Source organism: Scardinius erythrophthalmus (genome assembly GCF_964197995.2).
Source record: "Scardinius erythrophthalmus genome assembly, chromosome: 14".
In the NCBI taxonomy this organism is placed as follows: Eukaryota; Metazoa; Chordata; class Actinopteri; order Cypriniformes; family Leuciscidae; genus Scardinius; species Scardinius erythrophthalmus.
Window position 1 is genome coordinate 42,026,329 of NC_138234.1, and position 7,500 is coordinate 42,033,828.

A 7,500-nucleotide genomic window follows, 5' to 3' on the forward strand; every position below is an offset into this window, starting at 1 on the left:
AGATCAGACGAGATCGGGCGTTCTCAAAGTGGTATGGCCGTAAGCGAAATCTGCTGCCAAAAACGGGCTATTTAAAAGGTTAGAACATTAGTGAAGTAAAGTAGAAAGCTTACAGCACCTGGTATTCCCAGGCGGTCTCCCATCCAAGTACTAACCAGGCCCGACTCTGCTTAGCTTCCGAGATCAGACGAGATCGGGCGTTCTCAAAGTGGTATGGCCGTAAGCGAAATCTGCTGCCAAAAACGGGCTATTTAAAAGGTTAGAACATTAGTGAAGTAAAGTAGAAAGCTTACAGCACCTGGTATTCGCAGGCGGTCTCCCATCCAAGGACTCTTGACATAGTCACACAATGAATACGTCCTTGGACGTAACACCCCCACCAATACATTTTTCCTATATTCCCCCAATTTTTAGGAAAAACAAAAACAACCTTTCTTATGGTTCAGCACACACTACTCTGGACAGCGCTTCCGCTACAACATTTTCAGTGCCTTTAAAATGTCTAATATCCAGATTGTATTCCTGTACAATTAATGCCCATCGCATCAAACGCTGGTTGGCATTACACATACGGGAAAGAAACGTCAGAGGGTTATGGTCGGTGAATACAATAATGGGCACACTACTACCTCCCAAATAAACTTCAAAGTGCTGGAGCGCCAGCACTAAAGCAAGAGCTTCCTTCTCAATTGTGATGTAGTTACTTTGGCACTTTGAAAACTTTTTGGAAAAATAGCATACAGGATGATCAATATTCATATGGTCCTCCTGTAACAATACTGCTCCTGCCCCAGATGAACTTGCATCCACATGCAGCTTAAATGGACGATGGAAGTCCGGAGCCTTAAGAACGGGTGCGTGACACAAAAGATCTTTAGCAGACAAAAAAGCATGCTCACACTCATTAGACCATACAAATGTTCTCTTATCACTGAGTAGATCAGTAAGTGGGGTCACAACACTGGAGAAATTTTGACAAAAACTTCTATAATACCCACACATTCCAAGGAAACGTCTTAGCTCACGTTTATTAGATGGAGAGGGATAAGTTGTTATCGCAGAAACCTTCGCTTCTATCGGTCTCACACTCCCTTGACCCACCTTCTTTCCCAAATATGTCACCTCTGCTTTCGCAAATTCACACTTTGCGAGATTTACAGTCAGAGAAGCGTCTGACAATCGAGTAAACAATAACTCAAGATTAGTCATATGTTCTGTCCAACTGTCTGAATAGAGCACCACATCATCTATGTATGCATCACACTTCGGTACATCAGATAAAACCTTCTGCATAAGCCTTTGAAACGTTGCAGGAGCATTTCGCATCCCGAAAGCAAGGACAGTATATTGAAGAAAGTTATCGGGTGTAGCAAAGGCGGAAATTTCTGAAGCCCGTGGCGTAAGAGGCACCTGCCAGTACCCTTTTAACAGATCTATCTTCGTCACATATTTGGCTGCTCCCACCCTATCGATACAGTCTTCAATACGAGGCAGTGGGAACGAGTCAGGTGTTGAAAGATTATTAACTTTCCTATAATCCGTACAAAAACGATATGTGGAGTCTGATTTGGGTACTAGCAAGCATGGGGAGCTCCATGGACTCTGACTTGGCACGGCTAACCCATTTTTCAATAGATATTCTACCTCGCACTTCATGATTTCACGTTTTTTTGGATTCACCCTATACGGATGTTGTTTCACCGGGGATGCACTTCCCACTTCAATGTCATGACATAAGACAGATGTTCTACTAGGTACATCTAAAAAGAGTGAGGGAAAAGACTGGATCAAATTACACACATCCTCATACTGTTTTTCAGATAAATGTACCAAATAACTGCATAAATCACCCAAAATGCTGGAATTCTTCAGATGAGGAGTAGAAGTTTGAGCAACACCATCGTCTTCTACAGCACAAGAGGCAGTTATAGTGACCACTGAAGAAACCAATGGCACGTCTACAGACGGAGCATTTTTCAGTTCCCTCTCCACATATGCCTTAAGCATGTTCACATGGCAAACTCTAGTTTTCCGCCGACGATCAGGAGTTTGAATAACGTAATCAGTTTCACTGAGCTTTTGCTCTATGACATATGGTCCTGAAAACTTGGCTTGCAAAGCATCACCAGGCACTGGTAAAAGCACAAGAACAGAGTCACCGACCTGCAGATTCCTCCGAACACTCTTTTTGTCAAACTGCTGCTTCATTTTCGACTGAACAACAGATAGATGAGCCTTAGCTACCTCACAAGCGTTATGAAGTCTCTCTCTGAAAGAACTCACATAATCCAAGAGAGATACAGAAGAAGGATTTTTCATCAACAAATGTTCATACAACAGTTTTAGCGGACCCCTCACAGTGTGCCCGAACACCAGTTCGGCGGGACTAAATCCCAAAGACTCCTGAACCGCTTCTCTGGCAGCGAATAACAGAAAAGGCAACCCCTCCACCCAGTCCTTTCCCGTCTGCAAACAATATGCACGAATCATTGTTTTAAGGGTTTGATGGAACCTTTCTAAGGCTCCTTGGGACTCAGGGTGATAAGGACTAGATACTCGGTGCTCAATTCCTAATTCCTTCAAAACTTGTGTGAAAGTTTTAGAAGTAAAATTAGTTCCTTGATCGCTCTGTATTACTCGCGGTAGACCAAACGTGGTAAAAAACTTAACCAAGTCTTTTACTACCGTCTGTGCTTTCAACGAACGCAAGGGAATGGCCTCAGGGAATCTAGTAGCTGCACACATGATTGTTAGCACATACTGGTGTCCTGATTTGGACTTGGGCAGCGGACCCACACAATCAACAATAAGTCGTTCAAATGGTTCTTCTATTACCGGTATGGGATACAGAGGGGCCACGGGTACCTTCTGATTAGGCTTTCCAATACGCTGACACACATCACAAGAACGACAAAAGTTAACAACGGATGATCGAAGACCAGGCCAAAAGTAGTATTTAGAAATGCGGCGAACAGTTTTTGTCACTCCTAAATGACCTGCCATGGGATTTTCATGTGCCAACTTTAAAACTGGAGCGCGATAGCTAACAGGCAAGACAATTTGAAACGTCTCCTGCAAACCTTTTTCATCATAAAGCGGTTTCCATTTACGCATTAACACATCATTCTCCCAAAAATAACCTACTTTAGCGTCCACTTGGTCTTTCACGTTGACCGCTGCCTTAACACACTCTGCTAAGGAAACATCAGATTTTTGCTCAACTGCTAACTCCTCCTTTCCAACATTAAAAGGAACTTCAAGAGTCAGTGAAGTGTCTGTCACTTTACTTACTCCACCTGACTCTGTCTCTTCAGTCTTGGATTCTGTGTTCAAAAACAACTCAGAGAGATTAACGACATCTTGAAACTTCTGAACTTGAGCCCGTGTCACTGCACATGCAGGAAAAGCAGAAGGGAACTGAACACCTAGATCAGACTGCTCTTTAACCATGGGTTTATACATCACTACTGGACTAGGAAAAACTTCGCCCCCTGCAAGGTCATTTCCCAGAATAATATGTACTCCAGCAACAGGCAACTGCTTACGAACACCTAACCTAACAATGCCAGAGACAAAATCTGATTTCAAGTCCACTTCATGTAGAGGCACCTGTACACAGCCCATTTCTATACCTCGTACTAACACATCAGCACCGGTATACGGTTTTTCAGAGAAAGGCAAAACACTTTCTAATATAAATGACTGACAAGAACCCGTATCTCGCAAGATTGACACCGGCGTAAACTGAAGATCAGAGATTGAAACCTGCCCATTCAGAATAAATGGTTCATAACCAGACACATCAGCCTCTCTCACCCCTGGCAGCATCTGCGTAAGCGCAACACTTTTTGTTTTCACATTCTTTTTATTCCATTCCCTACACTCCGAAATTAAATGTCCAGGATCCAGGCAGTAAAAACAAGCCCGCCTGTCTCCCTGACGCGCCGAATTTCGACCAGTCATTTTTGGACGAGCATCGTTTTTCCGCGAACGAGAAAAACTTTGAGAAGGGGACTCTTCCCTTACAAACTTATCGGCGGATGAAGAAAAATTCGGAGTTGGTAACTCTTGCAAGAAAAATTTACGATGCGTGAGCACAAATTCATCAGCGGACACAGCGGCCTCGGCAAGCGTGGTTATCTTCTGCTCATTTAAATGCTGCACAACTTTTTCTGGGACACTCTTTTTAAAATCCTCTAACAAAACCAATTCGCAAAGTTGTTCAAAAGTATCAGTTTTACTAGACAGGCACCATTTTTCAAACAACGCTCTCTTCTCTCTTCCAAACTCAACATACGTTTGCCTGGATGTCTTCGCATGAGATCGAAACCTCTGGCGATACGCCTCGGGAACTAACTCGTATACACGGAGCACTGTCATCTTTACCACATCATAATCAAGCGAATCCTCCAGACTTAACGCTGAAATAACTTCCTGTGCCTTACCCACGAGACTACATTGAAGTAACAACGCCCACATATCTTTCGGCCAATTGAGCTTACCAGCTATTCGTTCAAAGGCTACAAAATAAGCATCCACTTCAGCTTCTCTAAAAGGAGGGACAAGTTTAACGTATTTGCTGATGTCAAACGCAGAAACAGTAGAAGCATGAACATTGCTAACTGGCGAAACTGGGGAAGCCATAGAGGGTGGTCGAGAACGAGGTACGGGCACCGTTTTTTTTAACGCTTCAAGATCTAATTTACGCAATTGAACTTCACGCTCCTTCTCCGCCTCTATAACCCGCAGCCTAATGATTTGAGACTCACATTCTTGTTTTTTTATTTCTAAGTCTAATTCTCTAAGTCTAATCTCCAACCTGGGATCATACCGCACCTGCTCAGTATCTGGAAAAAATATAGGTGCCACATCCTGATACTTCTCCTTATCTGAACCCTCTGCCAAAATACCATCCTCTACTAGCTTGTCATACAACTCTTTTTTTATAACCTGTTTAGTAGCCTCTCTCATCACCCGAATACTAAAAAAATCTGCGATCGACAATAGATCTCTTTTCTTACAACGTTCAAAAACTTCTGTGGTAGGAGAAAGAGTGAAAGCTGTCAAATCAAACTCCATTTCTCCTACCACAAGAGGTCTCTTTCCCCTCCCCTATTACGAAGACATCACAGACAACACAAAGAGAGAAGAGAATAAATTAACTTACCACTATCTTTTCTTCACTTGAAAAGCTTTCAACTATACGTCGCACATACGGACGAGCCCCCAATTGTTACGTCTTCCCCTATATCTAGGGGTCAATAGGGAACGACGAACAAAAACATGGAGAGACTTTGAGGATCTCCAGCTCTCCAGACCCAGATTCACAGCAAAATTAACAAACCAGTTTGAATTTCAAAATGGCATGTCTGCCTTTTATTTGTTAATTCTCAGCAGGGGTTATAAAGTAATAATATAAAATAAAGAAACACATTACAAATAAATCCAAACAAATAAATTACCTCGGGAGGAGGGCCCAAAAAGAAAGAAAGCAAAAACACCTCTACCTAATAAAGGGATAACATTAACTTACCTATATAAAACAGAAAACAAAACAAAAACATATAACTTCCCTCACTCCCTAATTAATCAATAAACAGGAGAAAAGTTTATGGATATCCTCCCCCCTACATTACCCATAAACGCTCAACTTATCATAAACAACATAAGTCCAAGAAGCACGTTATCACACACATTGTGACCACACATCAAAGAGCGCAACCCGCTCGACTGGGCATGGAGAGCGGAACAACCCCAAACGCCGCGATGTCTCTCTCCTTTCCTCAGCGCTCTCTCGTCTGCTTTGTATTAGACTCCTCAGGACACACACCAATCAGTGCGCGGGCAGCGCTCACAGGTAACGAGCACAGGTGGTAGCCCTTAATCCTAGTAATCAGAGACTCATAAGAAGAGAGAGAGAGAGAAGAAACATATGCACAACACTCTTGACATAGTCACACAATGAATACGTCCTTGGACGTAACAATATTGATAAACTTTCTGTAATTCTTCCATTCCTTCTATTTCTATTCCCTTAATTCCCTTTTCCTCTTTTAAAGCCAACCCCAATGCTTCTGCAACTAAGCTATACAACAATGCAGATAGTGGACATCCTTGTCTTATTGATCGTGTTAATTTAAAAGTGTCCGTCACAAATCCATTACATTTAATCTGACTTCTTACATCTTTGTATAAAATCTTTATCCATTTGATAAAATTTTCCCCAAATCCATACTGTTTCAAGACCCCAAATAAAAATTGATGCTCAACTCTATCAAACGCCTTCTCCAGATCCAAGCTAATCACATACCCTCTTTTCTTTTCTGCTATCATAAAACTAACCACATCTCTTATACTACTAATAGTATCCGTTATATCTCTTCCCCTTATTGCATATGCTTGGTTTGTCTGAATTATGTTTGGTAAAATCAATTTTAATCTATTAGCTAAAATTTTTGCCAAAATTTTAAAATCACTATTCAACATTGTTATTGGCCTATAATTTCTTAGATCTTTAATGTCTCCTCTTTTTTTATAAATTAATTTAATCAACCCTATCCCCATAAAATTACTCATTTCATTCCTTTTAAAAATGTCCTCATAAACTTCTTTTAAAATCGGTATCAATACTTTGCTAAAAACCTTATAAAATTCATTTGGTATCCCATCTCTTCCTGGACTCTTCCCATTACTCAATTGCATAATTGCCTCTTCTATTTCCTCTTTTCCAATTTCTTTCTCAGCTAGCTTTTTGTCATCATCATCAACTCTTGCTTTAATTCGTTCTTCAAAAAAAATTTTATGTTCTAGATCCAGTCGCTCACTTCTAAATAATTCTTCGTAAAAATCTTTTATTTCCTTTAATATTTCTTGTGTTTCTGTCACTTTTTCTCCATCCTTACTTCTTAACTCTTTTATCATTCCTGATCTTTGCCTATTTTTCTCCATGATAAAAAAAAATTTTGTACACTTTTCCCCTTCCACTATATACTTTGCTCTACTTCTTACCATTGCTCCTTTACATTTCCTTTCCTCTATTTCTTTTATTTTTTCTTCCAAATGTATAATTCTTTGTGAATCTTTTCCATCCTTACTTTGCTCTTCTTTTAGTTCCCTTCTTATTCTATATTCTTCCCCTTTTTTTGGCTTTTTGTATCAACCTACTATGTTCCTTAGTGCATTTACTTATTTCAAATTTCATATTATCCCACCATATCCTTTTTTCTTCATTGTATAATTGATCCTCCATCTCTCTTTTCATCAATTCTTCTAATTTCATACAAAATCCTTCTGTTTTTAAAATCTCAGTATTTAGCATCCATAACCCTGGTCCCCTTTTTATTCCACTCATATCAATTTCAACCCATAAAATCTTATGGTCACTTAAAAACGTTTCTTTATAATATATACCGTCTATAAATTCAACTAAATCCCTTTTACTTAAAATAAAATCAATTCTACTTCTACACATGAAATCCATCACCAGCTGTTGTCTTGAAA